Source organism: Pezoporus wallicus, unplaced genomic scaffold (assembly GCF_028554395.1).
Source record: "Pezoporus wallicus isolate ANWC-B61680 ecotype Strahan unplaced genomic scaffold, APGP_CSIRO_Pwel_v1 contig_4722, whole genome shotgun sequence".
NCBI classification, from domain to species: Eukaryota; Metazoa; Chordata; class Aves; order Psittaciformes; family Psittacidae; genus Pezoporus; species Pezoporus wallicus.
In genome coordinates, this window is record NW_026641840.1 from 1,229,232 (window position 1) to 1,247,891 (window position 18,660).

General features: G+C 42.1%; 1 protein-coding gene across 2 annotated transcripts in view; it reads right to left on the reverse strand.

Moving 5' to 3' along the window:
* Positions 1–18,660, reverse strand: part of CHCHD3 (coiled-coil-helix-coiled-coil-helix domain containing 3) — a 163,158-nt gene that overhangs the window by 97,435 nt on the left and 47,063 nt on the right. The window lies entirely within an intron of this gene.

Below are 18,660 nucleotides of genomic sequence, written 5' to 3' on the forward strand. Positions count from 1 at the left end.
TCCCAGCCCCATTTAAATGCTTGCCATCTAGGATCACCAGCATCATTTCTGTTATCATTCATTCCCTTTGTAGGGCTGTTATTAGTGGCTTTATCTGAATCATACCCCGCTGTCTGCTATTTTACTGAACACTCACTCCAAAAGTCCATCTCCAACAGATCTGGATCCATTTCTCACTCACGAGAGGGGGGCTGAATTTTAGCATAACTCTTGATTCATCCCAAGCCAGACTTCCATTAGCATACAAAACCATATCTGAAGTCAAATACAACTTGAAAGACTGGACCGTTGTTTTCTTCCCATTTGTTAAACCAAAGACTGCATTATACAAATTTCACAATTCCCCTAAGTGCCTTGAAAATTACAACCATTTTAGTCCATGATTCACTTTCATGCAGACTCTGACTGCATGCAATTTCCCTCCCTCCCCATCTCAATTATATCTTAATATTATGGGGGCTGAAATGCATTAAATAAATCATATTTCATAGCAAAGCAATAATACTTACATGCATTTCAGAAGAAATTGTCCTGCATTAGAAATGTATTTATAATGTCATTACCTTATTTTCCACATTGACTCAAGTATGAGGCAGCAGCGACTGCTCCAAGCTACGGATGGAAGCTTTTAGCAAACCTTATGTTTATTCTGCTGCTGGTAATTAGCTGGTTTAGTTAATATAATCCAACATTTACAAACAGCAATTTATCCAATATAGAAACTCGCTCCTGTAATTAGTGAAACATTGTTCTTGATTAAGATTTAATATGCTGGTTGCTGTTGCTGCAATGTACTACATAAAGGGAACGAACACTGATTTGTCAGAGGACAGTTCCTAGTCAAAGTAATCTCCTGGCACAGCATCAGGAATTTCATTCTCTCTCAACTCTTTTGTGCATGATTTTATCCCATTTGCAAAGTTCAAATGTTTTAAAGAGAGGGTAATGACAAAAGGAAATGTAAGAGAGAACTACACACCCTCAAAGAGGCCAAAACTACTTGATTATTCTTTTATCGCAAGACAAGCTTAAGGTGATGCTTAAATTGCCAAGACCTATTAATGCTATTCAAAAATATTTTGAAGAACACACCAAGAAAAGGAATTAAATCTATGCCACCATTTGAAATTCAACACTAAATATGCTAAAATGGCATTAAACTGAAGTAGCAATTGTTCTATCAGTTGTAAAAGTGGAGTATCGGGCTGCTTTTTGCGTAAGGAGAATAAATAAGAAGAACTGACTGTCAGAAAGAATATTCTTTGTGAAAACATTTCAGTTCATGGCAGAAAACTTTCAAGTAGAAGTTTAAGGCCTATACCAAACCCTGAACTGTAATTTCTACTAACAGCACTCAGGCTTAACTCCAGCAGCGTCACTGAGAGAGAAAGAGGAGTCCAAGACTCTTCTAGCGAATCGCTCATCTGAATAGACTGTTAGCTGCTAGGAATTGCACATTTGATGCTTGCATTATCAAAAGCAAATGAGGCAACTCAGAGTGAAGCACCATTTCAGCTATTTAGAGTTTCAGGACATGTAGCACATTCCAGTAAAATACACAAGGAATGTGCTCAGAAGCAGCAAAGACAAATATTAACGTCTGAATAGAGAGCTGGTTATCTACAAGTCTGAAAATCAGAGTCAAACCTGACTTTAAAACTCCCTGTTTTAAGGATGATGTAGGCTAAAAGATTATTTTTATCGCTGAGGAATTTCAATGGTTTACAATGATCATTAAGCTAAAGGGGAAGTATGAAATCTTCACTAACAAACCAAAGGATATATTTAAGAACACCAAACAGTAAAAAAAACCTTTAAGTTTGACTGAGGAAATATACACATTATCTACAAGTTTAGTATAAACTGGGGTAATAATGAATATTCCAGTCCAGGGATACAGACATCCTCATAGCATTACATAAGGTGCTTACCCCCTTTTGGTAATGACAGAAATAACCAAGATAAACTGAACAAAGCTACATATATTTTCAAGCAATTCTTAGATACCTGTGGAATTCAGAGTAAGACTCAAGGACTCACTTTTAAATGTATTCCTACAATTAACCCAGTTACATACATATAATGACCAAGGGAACAGTGGAGGAACAGGGTTTCAGTAACAGAGAAAGCCAGGAACACTATTATACTCATTAAAAGGCTCCTAAAATGACTGGCTTATCTTTGCTACAGAACAGAGCAAGCAAAGCATAAATTATTTATGATGTGTAACAGTTTAATGGAGTATAAAATAGCTTTTTTTTCTTCTCAGTAGTAGTACAAGTTCTGTGTTTTGTTGTCAGCTCCACTCTCAGCACTGCACTCTACCCATCCCCAATTGACATGCAACTACTTTTCAATTGTTCTGTATAAACTCTAACTTGAAGGCATTATTTATACCACCTATTTAGTTTTTTGCTTCAAGTGCTATCACAGTATCCTACCGAGAACTGTTGAACTGCATGAAAGTCAAGTAAATCACATCACAGGACTGCTGTTAGGCCCTTTAGAAGGTTGAGGAAGTCCTTGTAGCGAAAACTGCAGACAACCTGACACTGTGACATCCAAATCACCCTTGTGGGAAGATGCACTTAGATCAACTTTCATTTCCCCTGTGGCCACAGTCACTCACTCCATAATCTGACAGAACATGCTCCAATCTCGGGGAACGTGTGTGAATAGAGATTTGTGATTTCCCAGGGGACCAAAGGGATTTTAATAGTAAATAGTTAAAAGCTTAAAAAAAAACAGAACTACAGAATGTACATCACAAAGGAGAAAGGAAGCGACTATAAAACTGCTAACTCCCACCAATTCTCCACAAATGATTACAAAAAACAAGTATGTTCTTATATAGATTCACAGAATAGTTTGGGTTGGAAGGGACCTTAAAGCTCATCCAGCTCCAACCCCTGCCACAGGCATGGACACCTTCCACTAGAGCAGCTTGCTCCAAGCCCCTGTGTCCAACCTGGCCTTCAACACTGCCAGGGATGGGGCAGCCACAGCTTCTCTGGGCACCCTGTGCCAGCGCCTCAGCACCCTCACAGGGAAGAGCTTCTGCCCAAGAGCTCATCTCAGTCTCCCCTCTGGCAGGTTAAAGCCATTCTCCCTGTCTTATCACCCCAGGGTCTTGTCAAAAGCCCCTCTCCAGCTTTCTTCATTATAACTCTTTTTCTCATTTATTATCTAATTCTTTCTAATTTATTATAACCTTGTGTGACATGGATGTGGGCACCACTACAATATTTCTATGGTTTGGATGCAAATCACCTTCATTGATTAAGATGCCTACCCAAAGAAGAGAACCACATTTCAGCTACAGCCCCTCGAGCCATACACAGAGAAACGGACACTTCAACTAGATCATCTCCATCATAAAAGCTGACACCTGAAACAGGTCAGAATCGCATCCTAAAAGCGCCTATTTCTCTTCCATTAGAAAGAGATCTGAGGGTGAAAAATTCTGGCACAGCTGATTACACCTGTAACTACTTGAAAACGCGGGCAGGAAAAGGTACCTCTGCTTGCAACTGACTGCACAGCGATGCTGTGGGTAAGACCTTACAGCAAGGCCTCCACGCAGTAGATAATCTAAATACTAAGCTTTTAAGGCAGCATAGACAGGAGATTCCCCTAATTAGATCTGTTCATCCTCTGCATAATTAACCATCACACACTTGAAAGCAAACCTGAACTGACACTAAAGCTTACTCTGTGAATGAACTCGTGTATTTTTCCTCCACTTTATTGATCAGACTTGCAGCGTCAGCTATTGGGAAAAGCAGCAGTTATTTCCTTACTGTTCCACCACCTCTACAAAAGCCTTGTGTCAACCTCTGCACAAAATAAAATTACTTTCCATTCATTTTCCACTCCACAAAGCCCCAGGCTATGGAGTGGCAGAACCAAGAAAAGAGTTAAGGATGCTGCACGCTTCATCTCCAGCTTTTCTGAGGGCCTAAGCTAAATTCATTTCATCCCCATTGAAAAAAGAAAGAAAACCCTTCACTAACAATAAATAATATTTCCTTTTGTTCTGCTGAGAAGTTTGAGCATTCCCACAGTTTCCAAGGAATCTGATAGCTGCCAGGAGAGTGGTGCCCACCACATCGATTTCAATGCACCTCCTCCGTCTACCCCCAGTAAAATCAAATTACACTTCACCATGTCTGCGAGCCTCCGGGAGAAAAAACAGCAGCAAAAAAACCCACAAAAGAACAAACACTGATCAGATTCAATGCATTTTTGTCAAAGCCTGGCAACAGTGTTCTGCGGCAATATATTATTATATATTAGTACATTATTAATGTATTAGTGGCAATAGTGTTCTGCATCTACCTCCCTCCAACTGCCTGAGAGGAGGATGGAGCCAGGAGGGGCTGGGCTCTGCTCCCAAGGAACAAGGGATGGGACAAGAGGAAACGGCCTCAAGCTGCACCAGGGCAGGTTTAGATGGAGCTGAGGAACAATTCCTTCCCCAGAGGGTGCTCAGGCATTGGAACAGGCTGCCCAGGGCAGGGCTGCAGTCACCGTCCCTGCAAGTGTTCACACACCTCAGTGCCATGGGTTAGCGGCTGCTTGGTGGTTCTTTTACAGAGAAAGACAGCTGAAACTAGAGACAAATCACCCAAATATATGGACATAAATGAAGAATGGACTGAGGAAGGGCAGGAGGAAGCTACCAGGTTTGGCAGAGGTGGGAAGAGGCAGAAGGTTTAAGAACTGGGGTACTGGGAAAAGTTTAATAGAAACACATGTCTAAGAAAATAAGAACAGAATTTGGGAAGGAAGCACCCACATTAAAAAAGAATAAAACCAAACCCCAAATATATTCCTATACAAAACACGGATTGACTCAGAATTCCCAACTGTCAAGACTTGTTTGTTTTCAGGATAACTTGTAAAGCTTACAAAAGGCATGACAAGATTAACATCCCGGGTTTCTACACTAGTTCGCATGGAACAATAGTAATAACATTGTCACCAGTATCTAAAATCTTACACGAACGTAAACGTCTTTCTTTTCATGGGACATTGGAAAGATGAAGAGAAGGAAGAATATTCAGTGTTTTAAATAGAGAAAACAACTGTCAAATAAGCTACCCCAATAGTAAGATAGCAACAACATCATTTCACAGGTTATTTTACCTGATATCTCTTATCTGTTGAACTTCAGCTCCAAACCCTCCGTTTCTGAAATCATTAAATCCAATATATTTATCACCTTTACATTTTCTCAGGCACCAACCTGTCAGCACTCTCTGAACAGACGATTTTACATAGCTTTTGCCATTATATTCCACAGCCAATGGACGCTACAGGCCTCTAAAATGAGGCATACAAATGCAAATTAAGTATTAAATGAAAAAAAATCATTTCTAGTGCTCTCAGATCAGTTAATGCTTTATATCCCATCCCTACAAGGCAAGTCAAGGGTACAGAAATCAAGACCAATACAATCAAATTACTTCACCAGATCCAGGTACCCAACTGAGAATGACTAGAGCCTTATTTTTTAGGATATATATGCAATTATATCTAATCTCTAAAAGTAACCTTCTCTAGGAGAATTTACAAGCTTAATACTCCTAATTACTTGTTGAAAGCCAATAGTGCTGTCACACACACACAAATATACTGTGTGCTAGTACTACAGAAGGCAAGCAGGCAAAAGTTATCATGTGGCTGAGCACACTGCAACCAGCAATTCAAAGTGGGCAATAATGACAATACAAACTCGTAACATCCACTCTAACAACCAGCTAGCCACTGTTCATAAAAGGGTGAAGGTTTTCCAGCATCTGCTTCGTCCAGTAAGATGTCCCTGGAAATGCTGCGCAGTATTAGTGGTTCAATGCATTTCAGACTTGTCAGGATACTTCATGCACATCTTCCAGTTAAGCATCTCTTACCCCTCAAGGCTGAGTGTATCTGCTCCCCTAATAGACTAGAGCCGACCATCAAAAAACCCCCAAATCAACAAAACAAGGATGTGAAATGTTTGATACATTTTGATTCTTCATGGTTTGTGACCCCACGTGAAGGCAAGCACACACTATCACACTGACACACAGCAATTACATGGTCACCCTCTTTCCTTGATACAAGCTACTTAACTACATTTCTACTTGATAGATCTTGACCACTGGCTTTCTACTGGAGGGCTGCAAGGTGATGAAGCTACTCTTCTAGATCAGCTTAGTTTTGCCATAAGCCTCAAAAACTAACAAGAATAAGGAAGTAAAACTAGAAAACAAGCAAGAACATCTATCTCAAATAAATGAGGGTTTGCCTTAAAAAACCTTCCTTAAGGTGAAGCATCTTAATATAAAAATTCAAAATGAAGTTTTAATCATAGAATCATAGACTCATAGAATAGTTAGGGTTGGGAAGGACCTTAAGATCATCCAGTTCCAACCCCCCTGCCATGGGCAGGGACACCTCACACTAAACCATCTCACCCAAGGCCTCGTCCAACCTGGTCTTGAACACTGCCAGGGATGGAGCATTCACAACTTCCCTGGGCAACCCATTCCAGTGCCTCACCACCCTAACAGGAAAGAATTTCCTCCTTAGATCCAATCTAAACTTCCCCTGTTTCAGTTTTAACCCATTACCCCTTGTCCTGTCACTACAGTCCCTAATGAAGAGTCCCTCCCCAGCATCCCTATAGGCCCCCTTCAGATACTGGAAGGCTGCTATGAGGTCTCCACGCAGCCTTCTCTTCTTCAGGCTGAACAGCCCCAACTTTCTCAGCCTGTCTTCATACATTTTAAGACATAATAGAACACAAAAGAAAACTATTGGCATTATTTTCCTGCTCTACAATAACTCACTTGCAGGTAGCATGTTCAAAGAATAATTTTCAAGTTCAGTATCTTCTTCCGTCATCATTACTTTCAAAAGAAATAACCATGGGATGCTTTTCTTCTCATGTTCAAACAGGCAGATAAAAGCGAGAAGGAAAATTAAACTATTAAATGAGTTATTACAAGGTAAAACAAAGATGCGACTGACCCACTTATCTGAGAGTACTTAGAAGACACCCCATTACTAAGAGAGAAACAGTATCCACTCATTATCCTTCCTTCCAACACTCCTTTCCTTCTTCAGAAGCATTAAAACATTGACTGATGTTCTACAGAAGTACTTCTCTTAGCACATGCACTAAACCATTGCTGTCATGACCTGACTATTTGGTGGCCCTTCAGTTTCATGCTACAAATGACTCTGCTATAACTGCATACAGTAATACACATATACTGCACACTGTAATATTCTTCCCTCTGAGAAAACATTGCAGAAGTTTTTTGGCTATTCATATAGGAACCACCCAGCAAAGCAGTGCAGAAAGCTCCTTCTTGGGTTATTCAAAGGCTTTAAGATAGGCACATGGTAGGAAATGGACTCGAAGTCAACCTGTATTTACCTCTAAAACTACTTTAATAATCTTCAATTCACCGACACCCGTCATGTGTACATACTCCACCACTGCACTCAGCCAAAACCATTCACCTACACCTAAAACTCTCCTCTCAGTGTCATAGCTTCTTTCCTTTGTGTATGCTAAAGTAGAAATGACTTGGAAATGCAACCATAAAGGGATGCTAATGACTCTGAATCCTGACAGCTGCGGCAGAAACAAGCCTGTTGGCTCAGGCATAGCACCATTACCTATCTATCATAAAGTACTCAGCACTTGCTCATTTATTACTGCTGCATAGCCCAAGGGGGGGGAAAGAGGGAACAGCAAGAGTTTCTTTCTCCAAAGCAAAATCATAAGCCACTTACTTCTCCTAATGTCACAATCCCCACTGTTTATCTGCAGGATAATTAGGAAAATGAGAAGTAATGAGAGTTTTTTATGTATTTACAAACGTGATTTGAATTCAACCATCACACAAGACAATACAAACAGGCTGGTGGATCTGCCAAGCTCCCAACTGGATTGTATCAGCCATATTAACCACGTAGCAGTGACACAAGCAAATGGTATCAGCTTCTCCTGCCGTAGCTTCCCAACAATGAAAGCTGACAAACTTCTCCCATTCCTTCCTATAATTTAAACAGCAAAGCTGACAGCTGAAACCAGGTTCTGCTTTCAAAATTGGTTATAAAAACCAAATGTTTTGTAGGTTCAATATTGAAAGGGCCTGTAGGGACAGGCCAAGGGGAATGGCTTTAACCTGCCAGAGGGGAGACTGAGATGAGCTCTTAGGCAGAAGCTCTTCCCTGTGAGGGTGCTGAGGTGCTGGCACAGGGTGCCCAGAGAAGCTGTGGCTGCCCCATCCCTGGCAGTGTTCAAGGCCAGGTTGGACCCAGGGGCTTGGAGCAAGCTGCTCTAGTGGAAGGGGTCCCTGCCCATGACATAGAAGTGTCTCCCCCTTCAGTACCCTCAAGTGTAAAACCCAGTGTCGGGCATAGCTGTGAATATAAAAGTTGGTGGGACATGGTCTAATCCTCTCCTTAGTTACATGGAAACTCAAGATCTCTTCCACTCCTCCTCCCACTCTTTCCATTCCCAAGAAATACCATCATCACAAAACTGCCTGGAAAAGAGGGAGACAACAGATCTGGCAGTAGGAAGAGCTTTTCCATTATTCCAGGATTTCTAAGATGTTAGAACATGCCCACTTACTCCTGAACACGCTCTGTCAACTGAACTCAGCATCCAGATACTCAACCCCTCTCAATAAAATGGGATTTATATGAAATTAAGGGGAGTTATACAAAACCCAAAGGGATGTCTACAAAATCAAAATCAACTTAAGCCATAAGGAACATTACATGGACCACTCTGTCATCTTACTGCTACACACAACAAACCCTCCGTACTTTTCATACATTTTCATATATTTTAATACATACATACATTTCCAGCTCCATACTTCAAAAGGAAGGGCCCTTGTCTCAGAACTTGCTTTAAACTGAATAGCCAGAGTCCTGATTATAGCCAGTATATATTACATATAGAAGTAGAGTGGAAATGGTACAACAGCAACATCAAGACCACTCATCAATATAGGTGGCTAGATCCTTTCCAAAATGTCATCTTGGCTTGTTCCCCTTCTTTCAGCTGTTGTTCCTAAACAAAATACGCATGTTCCACATCAAAGAGGCCTCAGATAAGTTACAGATAGCAGGATTTGCATTCATTATTCAGGTGGTCATTAGTAAAACAAATTGCTCGCAATTTCCAACCCCTCCATCCCTCAACCAACCTTTCTTCTCCTAAGTCTTCTAATTCAACCCAAAGGAGGGAAGGTAACAAGAGTACTCTAAAGGAAAGACATGGGGGTATCTGTCTAGCCAAAATTAACCTAACCTGAGAGTACACACCTATTATATGGAAGTCAGAATGAGGGTCTCAAGACCCAGAAAATTGTTTTGTAGAAATCATAGAATCATAGAATGGTTAGGGTTGGAAAGGACCTTAAGATGATCAAGTTCCACTCCCCCTGCCATGGGCACGGACACTTCAAATGGAGGAGACCGTACTGTATTTCAATACTTCTGTCAGATAAGCACATTTCAATCCATGGCATGTATTTGTACCATGTCATGTCCTAGTACAAGTCTTTTATTCTGTCATAAACTGACTAAGGGCACATACTCCAACAGCCCCTAAAAAATCCAAAGGAGTCTGGACAGGAGTATGTGTGCCCAGACAACCAAGAAGCCACCAGCATCCTGGCCTGTATCAGCACCAGTGTGGCAGCAGGGCCAGGGCATGGCGTGTGTGACACATGATCACAACACGATTGTGCCCCTTCCCTGGGCACTGGTGAGGCTGCACCTTGAATCCTGTGTTCAGTTCTGAGCCCCTCACTACAAGAGAGGCATTGAGGTGCTGGAGCGGGGCCAGAGAAGGGCAGTGGAGCTGGTGCAGGGCCTGGAGCACAAGTGTGATGGGGAAGGGCTGAGGGACCTGGGGGGTTCAGTGTGGAGAAGAGAAGGCTCAGGGGGGACCTGATGGCTCCCTACAACTGCCTGAGAGGAGGATGGAGCCAGGAGGGGCTGGGCTCTGCTCCCAAGGAACAAGGGATGGGACAAGAGGAAACGGCCTCAAGCTGCACCAGGGCAGGTTTAGATGGAGCTGAGGAACAATTCCTTCCCCAGAGGGTGCTCAGGCATTGGAACAGGCTGCCCAGGGCAGGGCTGCAGTCACCGTCCCTGCAAGTGTTCACACAGCGTGGAGACGAGGCCTCAGTGCCATGGGTTAGTGGTGGCCTTGGCAGGGCTGGGAACGGTTGGACTGGATGAGCTTAAAGGGCTTTTCCAACCCAGTTGATTCTATGGTTCTATGATTTATACATAAACCTTGTGCTCAAAACTTCTGAAGAACATGATTTAACCTTTCTTTTCATAATATCTTGAGGGCAGAAACGGGACTCCTCTCTGGAAGAAGAGAAGTTACCTGTAAAAAGGATTAATACGCTTGCTTTTTGCCCATCCACGACAAGGAATGATGATATTCATTTGAAAAGCTAGCATAGCAATTTTGTTAGCCATTCAATAAAAAGGGAGTAGCAAGAACAAATTGGTTAATGAATGAGGGAGGAGAAAGAAGAGGATTATACACTGAATCTATAAAAATGAACTCAATTTGAATCCGACCAAAAGGACAAATCGATGGAGCAGCAGGCTTTGTAAAGCACTAGATCTTCATCTGGATGCTGAGATAACACAGGGATTAATTTTGTTTCTGTCAAATATCTTGGGGTTTGCTATATAGGAATTAAAAAAAATAGCATGTTTTAATAGCATCGTTTTAAAGGCTGTTTGACTACCAAAAGACATTCCTCTCACAATCAAGAGAGATTAGGAAACAAAAGAAATGCTCACTGTATGCACCTTACCTGTCTGTTTTTACTGTGCTTTTCCTGTATGCCAAGCTGATATCCAGGAAAACAAACTTAACCATCACATAGAAGAAGTAAATCCCACAAATCACTGTAACAAGTTGCCAAGTAAAAAACTGAATGGAGGAGGAAATTATTTCTATTGGTCCATTGAAACACATACTTCAAATGCAAACAGATATTGTAAAGGGATAGAAGAGAGATACAGCTAAGTGGAACAGGCTGCCAAAAGAAGCAGTAAATGCTCCATCCCTGGCAGTGTTCAAGGCCAGGCTGGACAGAGCCTTGGAGCAAGCTGCCCTAGTGGAAGGTGTCCCTGCCTGCAGCAAGGAGTTGGAACTGAATGATCTTAAGGTCCTTTCCAACCCAAACCATTCTATGATTCTAGCTCACAAGCCCTTAATGGCAGCTTCAGAGATGAAATAAAACATTTGCTTAACAGTTCACGTGACAGATCATCCTGGGATTACAACCTACAGCATGTATCACCCCCCGGCTGTTTTAAATTATTTCTACTGTTTAACTGCATCAAGGAGGGGGAGAAATTGTTCACTCTTATTAAAAAAGCAATTTTAGACATATAAATGTGTCTTTACCATTTTAAGGCAAATCTATTTGTCCAGATAAAATCATTTCTCATTTGGTAGGAAAACCCATTTCTTGCATTGCTGGAAAAAAAATAATCATCCATCTCTCATTTGCACAGCAACAGCTTCTTTTTCACACAGTTTCACATCATCTATTTAGCATCCCACAAAATACAGAAAGCCACATCCCTATCTCAAACTCTCGCTGCTACCACAGAACTGCCAGGAAGAGAGGGAGGAAGAGTCACTGAGAGAAGACACATGTGCCACAAGAGACATAAGCCACAACCATGGTATTACCTCATTACGTTTAACCAAATGAAGAGTCACTATGATGACTGCCCAGAGAAGCTGTGGCTGCCCCATCCCTGGCAGTGTTCAAGGCCAGGTTGGACACAGGGGCTTGGAGCAAGCTGCTCTAGTGGAGGGTGTCCCTGCCCATGGCAGGGAGTTGGAACCAGATGAGCTTTAAGGTCCCTTCCAACCCAAACTAATCTGGGATCCTATGAAATAGTGTCGGATGACTTCCCCCCCCCCCAAAAAAGATGGATCACATCCTCAATATTCAAAAATAACTCCTTCCATTCTTGTCTTTTACGACAGACACAACCAAAACCAGGTTACTTTTGTCCATATCACACGAGTGCTGATACAAGAAAGACTTTTTGCTGCAACAAAAACACTATTTCTAAATCAAAAGAACAGCAGCTCGTAGCAAAACAGAACCATGCAGAATGACAGAACCATAGAATGGTTTGGGTTGGAAGGGACCTTAAGATCATCCAGTTCCAAACCTCTGCTATGAGCAGGGACACCTCGCACTAGACCATGCTCTGTTCAACATGGCCTTGAACACTGCCAGGGATGGGGCAGCCACAGCTTCTCTGGGCACCCTGTGCCAGCGCCTCAGCACCCTCACAGGGAAGAGCTTCTGCCTAAGATCTAACCTGAACATTACATATTTCAATTTGAACCCATCACCCCTTATCCTATTGCTACAATCCGTAATGAAGATGAACATAATCCTAAACAAAATTATATGAGTAAATCTCCAAAAATCTCCACTTTCAGAGATTAAGAGAAAAATCTTTCAAACTCCTAAAACTGAAGAACAAGAGACAAAATTGCCACCAGATTTGATTCTGTACCATGTGGTTTCCAACCCTTAAGTCTCAAATAGGAGCCTGTAATATTTTTACTACCATAGATTGTGAGTTATAGCCACCAATCATTCTGTACTTCTCAGGAACAGCTTGACCCTACAGTGAGCAATCATGTTTCGCTTCAGGCTATGTAGTTTACCTCCAATGATTTCAGAATCATCTCAAAAGATTCATTTTTCTATTAAAATGATGAATGAGCTAAATGAGGTACGTAATAAATACTGCAGGTTGGTAAACAGCCCCCTTCCCTCTCCAGAGCTAATGCCTTAACTCATTTAGTAATATTTCCCCCTGGTATTTTCTAGTGAAGTCATCCTTAAAATATGGTTAGCAAAGGACTGCTTGGAAAGAGCAGGAAGGGTCAGGATATAATCTGCTTATGGAAAGTAGGGGACATCCTCTTGATCAAGCTAATGAATTGAGGACAGGCCAAAATGCATGCAACACTAAAGCAAAGGTCATTGTAGAGCACACGCAGGTAGCACCTAGGAGCAGCCACCCAAGGACGACAGGGGAAACACCTCAAGAGTTCAGACACAGAGAAGTGAAACACTATTTCAACAACATGTATTCAATTATGACAATAACACAACACTCTTCAGCTCTAATCTATGGAGGAAGGCACTTTGTCCATTGATTTCAGTGCTCAGGAAAGTAAAAGTATTATACATCTCAAATGCGATCTTGAGAGGCAAAAATATGCCATAATCTGATTATCACATTCACCTACGGTGCAAAAAGTGCTTTTCAATATAAGGATCCTTCTTCCCAATCGATTTTTCTGAACGCAGAATTTATTAACAGACCTTCTGGTGTAGGGAATAATTTACAAAGCGAAAAAAGAAAGAGCTTGGCAAAACCAGATTTCATTCTCTAACAGGCACTCGAATGAAAGCCTGGAACAATACATGGAGAAATACATATAATTGTACTAGGACAGAGATTTCTAATGATGGCAATAATCAAATTTTAATGTTATGGATGCAGCACATGAACAGAACAATATTTCTGTGCCTCTTCAAAAGGAAATGAGGCTCTAATGTCATTGGCAACTCAATAAAACCATTTTCCAACATACAGGGTTCTAATGACAGCTCATTTCGGTCCACACAGTGAGGCAAATATGTTAACAGTGAACTCCAAGTCATTATAGGGAGATGGAAATACAACAGGTCCTCTGCACTTTGGGTAACTATTGATTTTTTTACTCCATATTCTCTACATCTCACCCCGAGTCTCGTAATGACTCAAGTGATGGAACGTCAATAAACTATTTATGGCAAAGCAATCACATTTAAAGCCACTCAACAAGACTCTGCTCAACCCAACTATCCACAGTTCTTAGATGTGAAGCAACAATCTCCAATAAGAACTGCTGCAAAGAAGGCCAGGTCTGCCGTGAATAAAACATAACACAAGTGTTCTTGGAGCAGGCAGAAGTATGGGGACGTCAAACTGCACGGTCTTGGCTAAAGACCACACCAGAACCAAAATTCTTTCTGGCTAGATTGAAATAAAAGACTTAACTTGTAAGAAAGTTGTGGCTGTTCAGCCTGGGGAAGAGAAGCTGTGTGGAGACCTCAGAGCAGCTTCCAGTGTCTGAAGGGGGCTACAAGGACGCTGGAGAGGGACTCTTCATTAGGGATTGGAGTGATAGGACAAGGGGTGATGGGTTCAAACTGAAACAGGGGAGTTCAGGTTGGAGATAAGGCAGAAGCTCTTCCCTGTGAGGGTGCTGAGGCACTGGCACAGGGTGCCCAAAGAAGCTGTGGCTGCCCCATCCCTGGCAATGTTCAAGACGAGGTTGGACAGAGCCTTGCATGACATGGCCTGGTGTTAAGCATCCCTGCCCATGTAAGGGGGTTGGAACTAGATCATCTTAAGGTCCTTTCCAACCTAAACCGTTCCGTGATTCTGTGACTATGAAATCCTCTTTCAGGAGAGATGGGCAGAAAGAATACCATATACATGCTAAGGGTATAGAAGAAATACTTTGTTATCAGGAACACTGCTACAGGCACTTCTCAACTGTGACTTGAAGCACGTGGTGCACTCCGTCCTTTGGTGAAAACACTCAGGGATACTTCGCAAATATCATCTCTCAGAACTACCGGTACGTAGAGGTACAAAACCACTCTTCAGTGGCAAGGCCAGTTCAAGAGCTTTTCATCTTCTTCCCCCAACAACTTGCCCTCCATACACAGCCTGCAATTTCCTCAACTGAGCTATTTCTGAAGTCAAGCTGTAAAGCATATTGAGGATATGTCTGCATCTGAAAAAGGCCTCCAGGCTGGATTTGTAATGCCTCTGCTCCAGTCCACATCATCTGCCCTGACACAACACAAAAAGAAGTGAACTGCATTGCAGAGATAGAAATGGGTAGAAAAAAAAAGGTAATGAAATTCTTCATTGGCAAAGCATTGCTTACACCTAACTGGTGTACACCCAACCCTTAAAAACAAGCTGGGTCACATCATTTGATAGACAAGAGATAAAAATAAGGATAGTGGACTTCACAGAAGCACAGACTGGTTTGGGTTGGAAGGGACCTTAAAGTTCATTCAGTTCCAACCCTCTGCCATGGGCAGGGACACCTTCCACCAGACCAGGTTGCTCCAAGCCCCATTCAATTGGGCCCTGAACATTCCCATTCCTGGAAGTGTTCAAGGACAGGCTGAATGGGGCTTGTTCTGGCTAATACTTCTCCCAAGTCAGCTCATTTCAGTATCAAATATCAGTCCTACTGCAACGGAGGCAGTAGGATCACACAGCCAGAAACAGTGAGGAGCCAGAAGAGATGCAAAACCTTGCTGGCTCTTCAGCACACCGAGTCTCATCACCATTGCTTTTTAAAGATTAGACCCAAAGCCTGCAGATAAGCAAAGTTAAGCTATGTCTGAGTCACTTTTCAAAGCCAACAACAACATCTGAAGGTGTTAAAGGCATCAACAGCAGTTGGATTTATTTCTGCTCAATTAAGCAGCAACAGTTGAACAAATCTTCACACTGACCCAACAAGGGATTTCAGGGTCTGGAAACTCCACTCTGAATTGTAACTTCTACGTCGTTTGGCACAAACATCAGAATTAGTGGTTTGGAAACCTCTGGATCTCCCTCAGAATTGGTTTTGAAGCAGTTGACATCCCATCAGCCACTTGTATTGAGGACTGTCCATTTGTATCGAGGGAGTCATCCCTAAGAGCTTACACAGCACATCAGCAGTTCAGTTCCCATTAGCTCATCCATCACCTCTGAGTTTCCTTCAGAGCTTTTATGAATCACACCCTGCCTTGAAGAGCTGTTACTGGTAAAACTGTCCATTTCCCTTGATGTTTTCTACTGCAGTTCAGATCTGACACCTTGTTTGAGGGGCCATCTGCAAAGAAAAGTTTTGGCATCAAAACTCCCTCCACTCTGAAGAGACCCATGTAAAAGCAATTCAGGGTATTTAGCTTCTGGTTTAGCTTCATTTTATCCAGGTTTTTTATGTGTATGAAGAGTTAATGCTAATTCTGGGGATGTAAACACTTCAAAATCTCTTCTTTCTGACATGATAAGCAGCAGCTGGTGTTATAATTGTGGAAGAATGGGAAATATTACTTCAACCTAACAATTTTCTGTCTATTTGTTAAAACTGAATTAGCAGCCTTTACAAAGAAGGCAAAATTCCTCCTTTCTAACTACTATTTCTTCTCCTGTGCACTACTTAAACAATTTAGCACCAGCCAAAGGATTAATTTTGGAGATAATGCCACTGACATTTCAGAAACACTCTTTCTCTACAAAAAAACATCTGACAGACCAAATAGGGGCTAGATAAAACACAACCTTACTGTAGAAGTTGACAAGAACATGAAATTACTCATTCTACCTGAAAAAAAAGGTACACACAGATATATCCCCCCTTACAGCTTTTATCTATTCACCTTGGATACATGAAACACAGAGAGATACAACAAGCAATGAAGCCATGGGAATAAAAATACAAGCACAGACACAGGCTGCGGGAAACTGGATAGAGAAGAGTCCTGAGGAGAAGGACTTGGGGGTGTTGAGCCATGAGAAGCTCCCCATGACCTGGCTTCAGTGTGCGCTTGAGTCCAGACCCCCCCATGTGCTGGGCTGCACCCCCAGAGCGTGAGCAGCAGCTCAGGGAGGGGATCCTGCCCCTCTGCTGCGCTCTGGGGAGACCCCCCCTGCAGTCCGGATCCAGCTCTGGGGCAGCAGCACAAGAGGGACGTGGAGCTGTTGGAGCGAGTGCAGAGGAGGCCACGGAGATGCTGCAAGGGCTGGAGCAGCTCTGCTCTGGAGCCAGGCTGAGAGAGCTGGGCTGGGTCAGCCTGGAGAAGAGAAGGCTCCTGAAGGGGAGACCTGAGAGCAGCTCCAGTGCCTAAAGGGGCTGCAGGAAAGCTGGAGAGGGGCTTGGGACAAGGGCCTATAGGGACAGGCCAAGGGGAATGGCTTTAACCTGCCGGGGGGAGACTGAGATGAGCTCTTAGGCAGAAGCTCTTCCTTGTGAGGGTGCTGAGGCCCACAGACTGGGACAGTTAGATGATCAAAACTGAGGTGACTACACCGGTGAGTACATCATTCACTAGCAGAGCTCAGATACTTTGCTTCTCTCCCGATGCGCAAAATCTTACACACCTATGCTTCCACAAAAGCATGGGTTTGACAGTAAGCTCTAAAATGTCATGCACGGAAAGGCAGCAAGTCATGCTGTCCTTCACAAGAGGGGACATCCTGTAGGAATTTAAGGTGTTCCTGTCATTTCATTAGCACCTTTTCTATGTCCTTCTTCCAACTCCACACAAAGCATCACCACAAACCTTGAACCACCAGTTCCCAGGCTTGGTAAGGTTCCAAACCAGTTAACAGCAATTCTTGATTCCTTTATGTAGGCAGTGAAGAACTTCAATATTCTAGAGTAAGTCAAAATTGCCAATAAACTTGATATAAAGGCTAAATAAACCAGTGTGATACCTACAGTAAGAACTCTCTCAAGCTTTACGCCAATGACAACAGCACCAAATGCTGCTCAAAAGCTCAGTACTAACTACAGTAGGAACTGAAGCTGTAAAGCCCCCTGGTAATTATGCAAGTAATATTCCCCATTATAAATCTTTAGCTCCTCATCAGGTCGAGGCTACAAACCCCTGCCCTCTCATGCACAATGTTAAGAATCCAAGGTTTCAAGGCATTAGACTCATGGTGCACACAGGTCACAATTCCTCTTCATTCTCCTTTGTTTCTGTATTTTAAGATGACAAAACATTAAACATTTGCTTAGCATATTCTTCAGTAATAACATAACCATAGAGGTGAAAAAGCACTGGGACACGCCTGCAAGAACTACTAATACTCAGGTGTACTCAGGTAATATTTGCTTGGTTGTAAATTGCTATACGGAAAAATAACATGAGCAAAGGATTTCTCCCTTACACAGCACAGCCAAAGCTATTGCTTACTGAAGTGATTGCTTTATTGTGTTTCCAACCAACACACCTTAGAAAGCTTTGGTCGTATTTCAGATACAGAGGGGCAAACATATTTATATGGTTGCTGACCTAAATAATCCTATTTTCTTAGGAATGTTCACAAGTATTTTAAGCTTTTCTTTAAAATACCATTTTTTTTTACTATTTATACTCATGTACTTAAAAGCAACAGCATATTCATACCTCAGAGAATAATGATTCTTGCAAAGAAAAGTCAATACAGACTCAATATAGGAAGCCACCATTATATATAAGAAGTTATAAATCTGACAGACATTTGAAATGGACTGAGATACACAAGGTCAGTTTTCAGAGGATATTTTTCAGCCATATTTTATAACTACCTTGTCAGGAAGTATTTTCATCCATCAGCTCCAATGAAATATGATTCTTAGATACAGAATTTTTCACTAAGCTGGTTCCAAGGTTTGAGACAACCATCAAAAGTTCAATTTTTTGTTTTCTTCAAGCCCATACAAGACTTCAAAACAATACTTTTTAAATTTTTATAGTTAGCCAGATTTGTAGCCCAGGTATATTATGGGCTCCC